This window comes from Rattus norvegicus, chromosome 20 (assembly GCF_021556685.1).
Source record: "Rattus norvegicus strain SHRSP/BbbUtx chromosome 20, alternate assembly SHRSP_T2T, whole genome shotgun sequence".
Lineage (NCBI taxonomy): Eukaryota > Metazoa > Chordata > Mammalia > Rodentia > Muridae > Rattus > Rattus norvegicus.
This window is the reverse complement of record NC_141553.1, coordinates 12,396,532-12,409,874: the sequence shown is the minus strand read 5'-3', so window position 1 is coordinate 12,409,874 and position 13,343 is coordinate 12,396,532. Positions and strand designations below refer to the sequence as shown.

Below are 13,343 nucleotides of genomic sequence, written 5' to 3'. Positions count from 1 at the left end.
CAGGACCTTAGCAACAGCTGGGGTGTCCCTGTGCTGACAAAGGAGGGACCCAGGGAAAGGGGGCTTCCCCCTCTGATCCTCCTTCACCAGGCTTCATCTCAGCCCCTAGGGTCCAGCAGCCCACGTTAGCCTGGCTCTGCCTGGTCCCCACATGGTTTCCACAACAGTGAGGGCTTCTCAGTTTTCAGATCTTATCTTGGACTGGGGAGGCCATGAGAAGCAGCTGATGGCTGAAAGTGGGGAACGGGGATGGGTTGAATGGGATATGGGGCACCTAGGGGTACAGGCCAGGGGTGTGAGTTGTGGGGTTTGTGTTCAGAGTGGAGGTAAGTGTTGTGTAAGATACAAATGGATGTGAAGTGTGTCCTGGATTAAGTAGCAGCGCCCCATCCCCCACAGGCACCTAGAACCTGTAGATGTCCTCTCATTTAGAAATCTTTGTGGGTGCTGAGTTACAAAGGGTCCTCCTGGAGTAAAGATGACAACATTGACGTAAGTGAAGAGAGGAGGTAGCTGAGATCTAAGGTAAGAAGGCAGAAGAGGATAAGCAGATGTGGCTGCTGGGTAGGGACATTGAGAACCACAGCAGCAGCCCTAGGGGCGGGATCCTGCAGGGAGGAGCCTCCCTGCTGCCTTCAGAGTAGGCATCCCATCCACTGCTTGGGCAGATGACAGGGCTGAGAGAACATACACTTCTGTTTCTTTGCCACCTGGTCTGTGGTGATCTGTGAGGGCAGCATACAGGGTGCATGTGTGAGGGAGGAGGGCTGGAGATGAAGTGCACGTGAGTATGAAGACGTGTAAAGGGGGGATTGTGGGTACGGGTAGTGTAGCAAGTACTGTGCGTGTGTGTGTTTGGGAGCATGGACGTGTGGGTGAGAGGCTAGAAAATATGCTTCGTGTGTGTGTGTGTGTGTGTGTGTGTGTGTGTGTGTGTGTGTGTGTGTGTGTGTGTGATGTCACATGCTGGGTGTGAAGCCTGCATCTGTGTGGGTGCCACTCACACCCACAATGGTCTGAGGCAGCACAGATGGGTTAGCCCCTCTAAACACCCTCACCTTCCCATCTGGTACCCAGGGCCCGTCTTTGTCTCAGGGTGTCCCAACCTGGCCCATGTCTCACATGTACCAGTAAATAACTTCTAGAAAATAAATCGAAACAAAATCTGCCGGTTGAAAGAGTGTAGGGGCTGGAGAGATGGCTCAGCAGTTAAGAGCACTGACTGCTCTTCCAGAGGTCCTGAGTTTAGAGGTCTAGGTGCATGTGGGGGATGGGTCTCACCACCATCTGTGATAGGATTTGATGCCCTCTTCTGGTGTGTCTGAAGACAGCTACGGTGTACTCATACAAAATAAATAAATCAATCTTCAAAAAAAAAAAAAGAAAGAAAGGATATATCAGGAACAACAACAAAAAAAAACTCTTGGTAAACAAAATGCAGATGAACAGTGTGCTGGGGGTGATGCACGCCAGCCTCAGGAGCTGCGTTGAGTTTTTAAGGGCACGGGAGCCACTTGTGAATCCCAGTCCCCTCTGTGCACTATGTTAACATGAATATATAACTAAGTCAAGTATATTTTCTTAAAGGCAGTCTTTGTTTATACCATTGCTTTTAGTTATTCCCCATGTGACCAGCACCCCGAGGCTACAGACACAACTGTCTTTAGGGAATCAAGAGGTGACTGTCCCACCGTGAAGCTGCATTTTCTCCCAACTCCGAACTCAACCACACAGCATTTGGCTTAAAATTTGCCAGCCCGAGGGACGGGAGAGATGCTTCAGAGGCTAAAGCACTTGTTAGGCAAATATGATGACATGAGTTCAGATTCCCTGGAACCCATGTAAAATGATAAGAGGGTGGAGTGGCCCACCTGCAATTCCAGCCTTGGAAGGTAGGGATTCTCAGAGCAAGCTGGCCAGGGAGACAAGCCATGCCAGTGAGCTCAGGGGGTTGCCTCAACGAATGAGGCAAAATAACAATCATGGATGATCCCTAACATCAAACTTGGGCCTCCACACACAATTGCATACCTGCACACACATTGCACACACACATACAAACACACATATGCATTCATGAACATCACACACACACACACACACACACAAAGACATCCACCAGCATGGAAGTTTTGTCAGAAATTTGCTGAGCCTACAAATCAGTTCCCATGCTGAGAGCTGAGTGCTTGACCTCTGGAAGACACCACAAGAGGAATGCTCTAGGGACTGTCTTAGAGAAGGTTTCTATTGCTGTGGTCAAATAGCATGACCAAAGACAACGTGAGGAGAAGGGGTTTACTTTGGCTTACAGCTTGCCCATCATCAAGGGTGCGCAAGGCAGGAACTCACTCAAGGCAGGAAGTGATGCAGAGGTAGGTCATGGAGAAATGTCCCTTACTGTCTTGGTCCTCATGGTTTATGCAGCCCACATCCCTATACCGTCCAGGACCACCTGCCCAACGGTGGCACTGGGCTCACTCACATCAATCACTAATCAAGAAATTGCCTCACAGGCCTGCCCACTGGTCAATCTGGTGGAGGCATTTTCTCAGTTAAGGTTCCCTCGTTCCAAATGACTCTACCCTGTGTCAAGTTGACATAAGACTAAGCAGCACAGGGACTGGCCAGAAAGCAAGTCACATGTGGCTAGAAAAGAGGATCAAAAGAACTACGGTTAAAATGAGCTCCAGGAGTTTTGTATCCTCCAAATTCCCAGTCACACCCAGTCACCAAAGGCTGAAGAGAAGCCCCCCAGCACAGAAGAAGTTGAAGCTTCAAATGGTGAGAATTTAAAAAGTAATGGTGTGTGTGTGTGTGTGTGTGTGTGTGTGTGTGTGTGTGTGTGTATAGGTACACACGTTTCATAGCACTTGAAAAAGGGCAACTCTTGGGTTATCTTCCATAGTGTCTGTACTGTTAGCTCTGTAGTAGATTCTCTTTGCTTGCTTGTGTAATCTGTAAAACAAACTCAGGCAAGGCCGTACATGATCCTAACCAATTTTGCCAGGCGATGGCAGGTCTTTATGAAGGCATTTTGTGAGGCCTAAAATCACATTAAGTGCTACCAAGGATCTGTAGAAAACACCTACCACTTACTTCCTGGGGCTTCCTGGGGTTGGGAGAAAGAACTTCCTCCTCATTTCTTGCCTGGGGTGTTTATATCATATACAGTGTACTACTATTGCAATTGTATAAGCCTGTTCTTTAGAACATGGGATATGGCGATATTGGGGAAAAAAGAAAAGGTGATGACTTATTAAGCCAACACTACCCAGTGGAGAGCTAGCTGCTAAATCACCAAGACAGCCTCCAAAGTCAAAGTAGATGGCGTGAAGGTTGAAGAAGAGAAGAGTAGCTCTCTAGGTCATATCAGTGTTGAACTCATATGCACCTAAGAACATGGCTCCAAACACAGAAAGCAACCCTGACAGAGCCACAAGTATTGGTCACAAGTGTCATACACCTCCTCTGACAACAACAACAACAACAACAACAACAACAAAATAGAGTTCAAAAAAAGCTAGGTTTAACCCAAATAGTTCATGCTTACTTGTTGCTGTTTATTCAATGTCAAGACAGAGCTGTGTTGTAGAGTGTGATCTCATCCATTTATTTAACTTTTTGGTCGGAGGCTCATACGTTCTCTCATGCATCCTCTTTGGTTTCTGCAAACCATTTTTCTGGAAGACTACATGTGTAAGACAGAGCAGAGAAAGATCGTCTCCAGTTTTATCACCTTTATGGCGTTTAAAATTTATCATGCACATATATTAATTAATTTTAACCCCATTTTCAAAAAAAAGAGGGGAAGGAAAAAATAGTTTAAAATTTGATTAATTAACTTGCCTTACGAAACGGTATCCAGCTGGTTTCCCAATTACTGTGTCAACTCAGATTGGTGACAGAAATAATTACACAAAGTCAGTCTTCGGAGGAGAAGCAATGTCGTGTCTGAGTTTCAGTCTATTTATTATGAAACTGAAATATGTACCGAAACATGACAGACCTTCCAGGGGAAATGTTCTTGTGAACCTCTATCACCCCTGAAAGCAGCTGTGCCCACTAAACTCTGCCAACCTTCTCCAGGGGACACAGAGAGGATGGGCAAGATGGAGAGGGGTTAGGGCACTCCCACCAGACAGAGACCCATCTTGGACTACCACTAAAGTGCTTGAGTCATTCATATTTCAGATGTGTTTGTTTCAATACAGGGCAACCCCAAGGATGCATGATGAAAGAATGAAAAAAATGGAGTGAGTGAATGATTAAATACATGAATGAATGAATACATGAATGGATGAGTGAATGAATGAATACATGAATGAATACATGATCAAATACATGAGTAATGATCAAATAAGTGAATGAATGAATAAGTGAATGAATGATTGAAAAGTGAATGAATGATTGAATAAGTGAATGAATGAATAAGTGAATGAATGACTAAGTGAATGAATGAATGATTGAAAAGTGAATGAATGATTGAATAGGTGAATGAATGATTGAATAGGTGAATGAATGATTGAATAGGTGAATGAATGATTGAATAGGTGAATGAATGAATAAGTGAATGAATGATCGAATAAGTGAATGAATGATCAAATAAGTGAATGAATGAATAAGAGAATGTGTGAGTGAATGAATGAATGAATGAACGAACAAACAAATGAATGAACGAATGAATGAGTGGATGAGTGGATGAGAGACTGAATGAGTACTGGCTCACATGAGGATCTTGACAAAGATTTGATGAGGCTGAGGCCGAGTCTCCCAGTAACAGTTACTGTGGACAGTTACTGGTGTCCATGTTTGCACACTATTCCCAGAAGGATTTCTGGAGAACGTTTTGGAACAGGAATGATAACTCTTCAAGAATTTTACCCAGCGTTCAATTTCCATCCTCCCTCCGCTCAATCCTCACACCTTGAGGCAGAACTTTGAGTTATGTGTAGGGGGCCTCCGTACATAGTCTCTCAAGGTCGCCGCACCATTCAGAAACGGTTCCCATGGTTGCCCTTGAGAGGGAAGCTGCAGAAGCCCAGAGAGTCCGCAGAGTGGCCCGGAGCCAAGTGGTGACGTTACTCGGCTGGGCCAGAGGCCAGAAGCAGGCATGGTGTCCCCTGGGATCCGCACGGGAATGTGACCCTCTCTCCTCTCCTTCCTCCCACAGTTGCAGTGGTGGGTAGACCTGATCGTGTCTGAACGAGCAGGTCTAAGGCGCCACTGAAGTACGGCGGTGGGGGTGGACTCTGGCAAATTTCAGGGAACACCTGAGATGCAGCAATGGGGCTGAGGGGAAAATGGAGCTCAGGGCCCGGAACAAACATCCAGCCAGTCACGGGGTGAGGAAAGCAGTCTCTCAAGTGATAACTCACTGTGAAATTAGCCATGGGTCTGCCTCAGGTCAAGGACAGACCTGGAAGCACCGACTTTCAATGGGACTCGCATCCTGGAGGCTGCCACTGCTTATTTGATAACGGGTCCAAATATAAATCTCTTGGCTCCTAGCTGAGGGGTAGTGCCTCGTGCCATAGCTAATCTTGGGGATATGGATTTGCACCCCCAAACAAGGGTTGACTCCCTGCATGGGTCACACACTCAGATGACAAGTCTTCCCTACGTAAGTGTCTGCACATGGCTCCTAATACGCCATGCCCTACTCCTTACTTACATTGTCCCCAGGGTCCTACCAGTACCTATGCCTCCTGGGTCGGGCCCATGCTCTCAAGTGTTGCGATTACTATTAACATTTTAAGAACAACAACAAAAGGGCATCGTTTAGGTCAAAGAGAATATTCCACATATAATATTAAGACATTGCTCTTTATCAACACATTTGGAAAACGGAGGGATTTTTTTTTTCATATTTTCTGGAAGGAGGGAGCCCATGGAGTCAGAAACACCTCACCTCATTGAGCTCCTGAGGTCCTGGACCTACACCGCAGCTTCGTTGTGAGAGCCACATGGTTCTCCGAGCATTGGCTGTGTGTCTCCTGGACAGAGTGAGACCCTGGTCCTTAACTGCCAAGATCCACGCAACTGGACAGCAGCTTGAAGCTCATGTGTCTTAATAGATATCTCCCGTTCCTCTTAAAAAAAGAGTCCAGGAAGAGCAATATCACACTAGGAATCTCCCAGATACCCACTTCTCCACAAAAGAGGGGGAAAAAAGATACAAATTACCCTCTAGTCCAGGGGATACACAAGCAAGTCAGGTGACCATATAAGCAAAACCCAGTCGACTCGTCCCTGTTCCCCAACCTTCAGAGAGACTTTGGACACAAGGACAGCAGGTGGAAGAGGCCCAGAAAGAACTTTGCTTCTCTGCTGACCCTTGAGGACCTTGAGAAGCATCCCCAGGACAGCGTCCTGTCACATGGTGGAGACTTACTGCCACTGGGGTCGTATGTACAGGGCCTGCTGGAGAGAAGGATCCTGGCAGCACAGGCCTACGTTAACTGGGTGTGGGATCCAGCCTGCTATACCTCAGCCATCTGGAAGTTTCTTCCACTGGTCTACTGAGTCTGTTCTTCCACTATCTCTATCTGAGCTACAAGAGGACAGAACCTTCTCCCAGCTTGCTACCTGCCTTCTTGGTTCCTTAGGAAAACAGTCATCTCACAGGAAGCAGCAAGGTACCAACTCTGGCAGGCTCACTAAGCCCAAGGCTCAAAGCCTAAGGATGCAAATGTGTGTTAAGGGTGTCAAGTGAGACTCTGCAAGAAGGCCATAGCTAGGAGGGCGAGGTTTCGAACATCCCAGGCCAGCAAGGACAATGAACTTGACTCTGTAGGAAGGCCAGGGTCAAGAAGTAGAGTCACAAACATTGTTCTAGCCTGTTTCCTGCTACTCTTTCCTGACAGGTCCTCCTTGATGCAAGGAGGGAATGCAGCAGGGAGGAACCAGATCTTCAAAAGGAATTTGCTGGGGTAGAGACGGCCTTCCTGTATTTTATCAAGACACATGCAAGTCCACCCAGAAACTAGAATGAACCCAAGCCAGTAAAAGTGTTCATCATTGGATGTCACATGATGAGCGGGCCTAGAATTCCCTAGTTCAGCCTCTATGGCACTCCATGATGTCTTACCCTGAGGAAGGTGACCAAACATGACAGGAACAGAAGGATTGCCTCATGGTGCCTTCACCTTAATCCCAACAAACCCTACTTGCCAGTCAATGGCTCATGAAAGCCAGGAGCCTAGACTGGGAAGCTTCTGCCTCATTTTACAACGTGCTGAACAAGCCCAAAGGCTCCAATGGTCACCAGGGATCCTAGGTGCTAATTTGCTTCTTGTCCCTCATCTCAGGTCTGGAGCTTAGCTTGACCCTAGGTGAGGTGTGATGGTCTCCTGTTAGCTTAGCTAGGTATGGAATCACCTAGGAGATTGGTAAGGCACATTTCTCGGAGTGTCTATAAGAATTCTAGAAGGGATTAGCTGAAATCCACCCTGGATATCCTATCTTCATAGGCTAGGGGGATGCATGGGATAAAAGAGAAAGAGGAAAGAAAATCTCATTAAACAGACATTCTTTCTACTTCAACACCATGATGTTAGCCGTTCTGTCATACCTTCCCCCTTTATAATGGGGTGTGCCCTCTGAAACCACAAGCCAAAATAAATCCTTCCTTCCGTTTTTCCGTTAGCTATCTTTCCCCCATGAGGATAACAACACTAGCGCACACGTCAAGGGCAATCATGTCTTTCTCAGACAGGAGCAGGCCAGGGTGGGGCCAAGTAGACCAGGGAAAGATCTGCTGTCAACGGGGAAGACAAACAAGGGGCAAGCGAGTCACCGTGACTAGGGAGAGCTTAGAGAATCCAGCCAAGTTCTGCTCCTACAAATGAAGGCTGAGAAGAAGCGTCATTAGCTAATGGAACCAGGACAGGGCCCGTAATGCGGTGTGCAGGGCTGGGAGCCACGGCGCTTCCGTGTTTAAAATACAAATCAGCTTTAAACGCCGCTTTGCAGGGGAACCAGGCAGAGGACACTGAGCTGTACACAGGGCCCAGAGAAGCCACTAGGACCAGCAGCTCAGGCAGACATTATGGGCCAAAGCAGATGCAGCAGCAGGATAGCCATGTCAGCAGTTCTTGACATAGGGATAAATTGTCTCGGCATGTGACTATTCTTTCTTCTTTAATAAATGATATATATATACATATATATATATATATATCAAAAGTCATTCCAAAACAAAATTATTTATGATTTGTAATCAACAAATGCCTGACCTGTTTTTGTTTTCGAGACAGGGTCTCACTATGTAGCCCTGGCTTGGCCTAGATCTTTCTCTGTAGACCAGGCTGGCTTTGAACTCAAGAGACCTGCCTTTGGAATGCTGGAATTAAAGGCATGTGCCGCCACACACATGTTTAACTTGCCTATCTATTTTTTTTTCTTTTTCTTTTTTCTTTTTTTCGGAGCTGGGGACCGAACCCAGGGCCTTGCGCTTGCTAGGCAAGCACTCTACCACTGAGCTAAATCCCCAACCCCCTGCCTATCTATTGAATATACCTACATACCCAGGGTTGAGGTGTCTGGGTAGGAACTTACGGGGTCCTGCTATGTCTTTCTTGAGAATAGTTATTAATAGTGTGTGTGTGTGTGTGTGTGTGTGAGAGAGAGAGAGAGAGAGAGAGAGAGAGAGAGAGAGAGAGAGAGAGAGACTTGCTCCAGATGTGCCTAACGCCATTTTCACACAGGAGGAGAGAGAGCTCCTCCTGTCCCAATAGAAAGCCCATGAAAGACAAGCAAAGCGTAATACGGAAGCTATCTGGTTCACTCTTTGAGCCAGCTGGGAGGCCATCTTGTGCTGTTTCCTGCTGCTGCCTCATTAAGTCCTTGAAAGGCTTTTTGGGAATGATCTGCTTGCTTACTTTTGATCCATATCATTAACTCGGGGAAGACAGAGGAAGTAACGGCAGTGGTGGCGGCGGTGGCAGCTGCAGTGAGGAGAGGGCAACTGGCGATTCAGAGAACAGCCCGGGGAGGAATAACAGGGGGCAGCCATGATGAAGATGGACGGCTGTGAGGAGCTGAAAGCATGGGACTTTGGACCTTCTTAGTTTCTGGGAAAGTTCTCAGGAGTGGTCAAGGATTTCAGATCCTCCGGTCCTGGGTCCCGGAACAGAGGGATCCGACGCGGAACACTAGCAACGGATGCTTGGCGCTTCTCGATGCTGCTTTTCAGAGCTGCCCGTGCTGCTGACGGCAACGCCTGCCAAGGCCAGCGGGATACTTCTCCAAATCCTACAGTCATAAGCCCCCTCTCCTATCCCGGTAGAGCAGAAGAATAAGTCGGGGCAGCTGATTCGTAACACATGGCTACAAAGAGAGGCGGGCAGGAGGCAAGCCTGCCAAACAGCCTAGGATGGGACGGGTGGGACCAGAACCTCAACAGGGCAAAGCACCCAGGCAGACTGAGTGCAGTTTCATTAAACCCTAACTGCAGACTCTCTGGCGCCTCCTCTCTAAAATGGACGCAGACCGTGGTGACTTAAAAGCTTAACCCTGAGCCTTGAGAACTTGATCCTGGTGTAGGGTATGTGGCATGGGAGTGGGCTAGAAAGGGCCAGCACCTGAGCTCTTAGGAGACGTCCTCAGGCTTGTGCGTTTCAAGATGAATCAATTCTCTCTACCGATAAATCCTGCGTAGAGTCCTATGAACCAAATGTCCACTTACCATCTCTTGAAACTCCTCAGGCTCATCTTGGCCCCCCAGGCAGGCTCTCTGGCGTCATGGTGAACCTGTACGTTCCAAGAAAATCCTGTGTTAAGGACAATCCCCAGCATGGTTGCTTCTCCAAGGCTTCCCACACCTTTCCTATCTATCTGCAAGGTGCCCACAGGAGAAAGGGTTCCGTGGCACCTCATGGGGCCTGCCACAGACAGGTGCTTCTTCCTGGAGTAATTCCCACCTTGAGAACGTTATTTCCACCTGCTCTTTGATTCTCTGAGGGCAGATGGTTTATGCCCAGCTGGCCATTCACTTAGACAGTCACTGACCTACATAAACTCCAGGGGTGTTGACTGTATTATAATTTTCTGAGTCTCATGTTACCCTGAAACTAGTTTCAAGCATGTTGCTATAGAGCTGAGGAAAACTTTGAGCTTCTGATCCTCCTGCCTCTACTTCCCAAGTGCTAGGAATCCAGGCATACACCATCATGCCTGGTGTCTAACTTACGGTTTCTATTGCTGCAATGAAACACCATGACCAAAAAGCAAGTTGGAGAGAAAAGGGTTTACTTGGCTTAGACTTACCACACTGTAGTCCGTCCCTGAAGGACGCCAGGAAAGGCGTTCAAACAGGGCAGGAACCTGGAGGCAGGAGCTGGTGCAGAAGCCATGGAGGGGTGCTGCTTACTGGCTTGCTCCTCATGGCTTGCTCAGCCTGCTCTCTTGTAGAACTTAGAACCACTAGCCCAGGGGTAGCACCGCCCACAATGGGCTGGGCCCTCCCACATCAATCACTAATTAAGAAAATGCCTTACAGACTTGTGTACGGCCTTATCTCATAGAGGCATTTTTTTTTTCCTAGCAAGGCTCCCTTCTCTCTGATATCAATTGTGTCAAATTGACATAAAACTAGGTCACCTGATTTATGAAGTGCTGAGGACCTAACCTAGGGCCTTCTGCATGTTAAGCAAGCACTTTACCAACCGAGGTGCATCTCCAGCCCCTGAAGCATAAGTGTAAGGAGATGTACTGTACTTACTTGCATGCACATGTGTCTGTACATGTGTGTATTTGTGTGGGCACATGTTCCACGGAACATGCGTGGAGGCCACAAGCCAACCTGTAGGAGTTCTCTCTTTCCACCTGTGGGTCTCATTGAATTCGGGTTGTCAGACTTGGCAACGAGGATATTTACGTACTGAGAGAATATTTACAGACTGAGCCATCTCACCAACACCAAAGCATAATCTTGAAAGAGGTAGGGAGGAAAAAAATCACAATTAGAAGAGGCCCTGTGGGGCTGGAGAGATGGCTCAGTGGTTAGAGCACTGACTGCTCTTCCAGAGGTCCCGAGTTCAATTCCCAGCAACCACCTGGTGGCTCACAACCATCTGTAAAGAGATCCGATGCCCTCTTCTGGTGTGTCTGAAGACAGCTACAGTGTACTTATATAGAATAAATAAATAAATCTTAAAAAAAAAAAAAAGATGCCCTGTGACCCATGTCCTGTGACAGATGCTCTGGCTTTGAGCTAGGCATCTTTCTGGTCCTTGCAGTAGGGGCAGCCAGCTTGGCATGGAACCTCACCTCCTGTTAGACTCTTGTGAGGGAAACAGCAAGAAGGGTCTATGGCCAGGCTTGAGGTGGGGACCCTGGGTGTTGGACATAGAGCCCGTCCCCAGGCTGAATGTCCCTCAAGGCGGTTCCTTTCACCCTTCCTGGGCGGGACTGGGTTGTCCTCTTCATTGGTTTTGACTATGGGCAACACCTTCAGTGGCTGGGTAAGTGCCTCGGAGTCCATTTGCCTCCACTCACCTCTGCTATCCCCTACCCAACGGGAGTCAGCAAAGGCTGCCCCTGCACTGGGGACCCCTACCATGTGGCTGTCCCACAACCCTGACGGAGATCAGAGTCCCATCCTCCTCCTCAGGCGCCAGCATGTGAGACAGACACCAGGTGTTCTGTGGTTATTCCCCTGCCTCAGAAAAAAGAATGGAGTCAGGGGATGGACACATGGACACGGACACACACACACACACACACACACACACTCAGGAAAATTCTCAAGAAAGTCACAACAGTACCCTGTGATAAGTTCCCACCAAGATAAATTTAATACCAAGAAACATACACACAGGCCTCACTCACAGATTCAATCTAGAAACGAGGAGGCTAGAGAGAGATCACAGAGCCTGCCCATGGCTTCCAGCAGACTAGAGTGATTCTCAGAGACCTATCACCCTATCACCTACAGCAGCCAGGGAACCCATCTCCACCAAGGGACGGGTCAGCATGAAGGCAACAGCTTGTGGGGAGGGGAAGGGCAGCAGGGAACGCCTGCTTACAGACAGCCCTGGGCAGGCACTGGGGGCGGGGCGATGGGTCAGGGGAGGCTGTGGATTAGACAGGAGCCTGAGACATATCCTGGAAAAACCCTGGAACTCTTAGCTCATTGCTCCCCCTGTAAAGACATCATACAGGACAGGCTCCCTTCCCCCACCCCATCCCCAGCCATGTGGGTAAAGCCCCAGACTCCTGATTCCGGGCAGAAGTAGCTGAAGGATGAGGAGATTCAGTCAGCCAGTGTAGTGAACTGGGCAGGGCCAGGCCACCAGACATGGGATTCAACAACTGCTGGAGTTGGCCCAACTAGGAAAGAGTAGGGTAGGGGACACAGAGACTGAGGTGAAGCTTTGCACAGCCACAGCCCTGGTAGTACAGAGATTCACTAAAAAGAGCTCAGAGGCAAGAAATAGACCAATGGGAGAGCTGAGGCTCTGCCCAGTGAAAACCTAGCAGGAAGTCACAAAAAGAAAGAGTTGGTCAGAAGGTGGGTGTCCAGGGCGGGATCCAGAAACCTGAGTGCAGGTTGCTCCTAAGTCTGGTCCTCTCAGAGCAAAATGCCGAGATACGATCACCAGATGACCTGTGAACTGGAGAATGAGTGCACACAAAAGAAAGGCAGAGGTGGCGGGATGATTAGAGGAGGCGCAAATCAGCATAGCCCATTTTTGAACAAATTCAAAACAATTTAAATTAAATTAGAAAAGACATTGCGGACTATGTGGCAGGTTCTTCCCCTGGACCAAAGTGGAATCCACTGAGGCAGAATGAGACGTTTATGATGATGCTGTAAAAAGTCAAAGGGAGAAACAGATGCATGCTGGGAATATAGATTTTGAAACTATGTGTCCTATGGTGGTGGGGACGGGGGTGGGGGGCAGAAGGAGTAAAACATTAGTTACTGAAATAGCCGAGCATAGCCCTGCCCATTCTCCTCTTACCACAGTGCATCTGCTGAGGAGGGAGGGCAGCAGGGGGAGGGGGAAGAAAGAGGAACGAGGTGAGAGCCCAGTAAGTTGGTTGAGTGCAGAGATTCAGAGCTACCATCTTGCCCTCCCCACTGAGGACATCAGTAACAGCTCAGCTTCCTCCTCAGGCTGGCCTCCATGTCTGCAGGATGGAGACAGAGATACAGTTCCAATTCTCAATGCTTCCGGGAAGATAATAGGCTACTGCCATACAAGGGTCACACAGGGCTGAGCGAAGAGCGGAGCCAGGTGACCTGGCCCTATATCATTACACAATTATGATGTCATGGGGATATTAAGAAAACTCCAAGGGGCTGGAGAGATGGCTCAGGCAGTTAAAAAAAAAACAAA

At 48.2% G+C, this 13,343-nt stretch overlaps 1 protein-coding gene across 6 annotated transcripts in view; it reads right to left on the bottom strand.

Moving 5' to 3' along the window:
• The window catches only part of Pcbp3 (poly(rC) binding protein 3), a 263,941-nt gene that overhangs the window by 232,299 nt on the left and 18,299 nt on the right, over nt 1-13,343 (bottom strand). For all 6 annotated transcript variants that reach the window (XR_015644623.1, XM_087597160.1, XM_087597167.1 and 3 more), the window contains exon 2: nt 9,686-9,750. The gene's annotated coding sequence lies outside the window, so the exon portion shown is untranslated. The remainder of the gene's footprint in view (nt 1-9,685; nt 9,751-13,343) is intronic.